Below are 788 nucleotides of genomic sequence, written 5' to 3' on the forward strand. Positions count from 1 at the left end.
ATTAAAGGTGTATGCCACCACGCCCAGCCCAGGTTGTTTCTTAATCCATTCACCTAGTCTGTGTCTTTTGACTGGGAAGTTCAGTCCATTAATATTTAAATTTATTAATGAAAGATGAGTACTGAATCCTGTCATTTTTATTTCTGTTTACATTATTGATATAGCTGTACTTTTCCAGTTATACTTTCATTGAATTTCTTTCTGTAACCCCTTGGGTATAGTCATTCTTTTCTTCACTCTCTGAAGGGCTGGTTTTGTGGGCATGAATTCCTTCAGCCTATTTATGTCATGGACGATTTTTCTTTCCCCTTTGACTATAATAGACATTTTGGCTGGGTATAGTAATCTGGGTTGGCATATCTGGTCATTTAAAACTGGGAATACTTTGCTCCAGGCTCTTCTGGCTTTCACAGTTTGCACTGAAAAGTCAACTGTAATCCTAATGGGTTTTCCTTTATATGTGACTTGTTTCTCTTTTGCAGCTTTCAGAATTGTCTCTTTGTTTTGTATGTTTAATGTTTTTACTATGATGTGCCATGGGTGATGTGCCATGGAGAGTTTCTTTTCTGGTCCTGTCCGTTTGGTGTCCTATATGCTTCTTATTTGTATGGGCATGTCTTTCTTTAATTTTGGGAAATTTTCTTCCACGATTCTGTTGAAGATCTGGTCCATGCCATTATCTTGGGATTCTTCTCCCTCCTGTATGCCTATGATTCATAAGGTTGGTCTGTTTATGATGTCACACAATTCCTGCATATTCCATTCTTGCGTTTTCTTAAATTTTTCAT

Source organism: Nannospalax galili, unplaced genomic scaffold (assembly GCF_000622305.1).
Source record: "Nannospalax galili isolate Female #2095 unplaced genomic scaffold, S.galili_v1.0 scaffold406, whole genome shotgun sequence".
Classification (NCBI taxonomy): Eukaryota; Metazoa; Chordata; class Mammalia; order Rodentia; family Spalacidae; genus Nannospalax; species Nannospalax galili.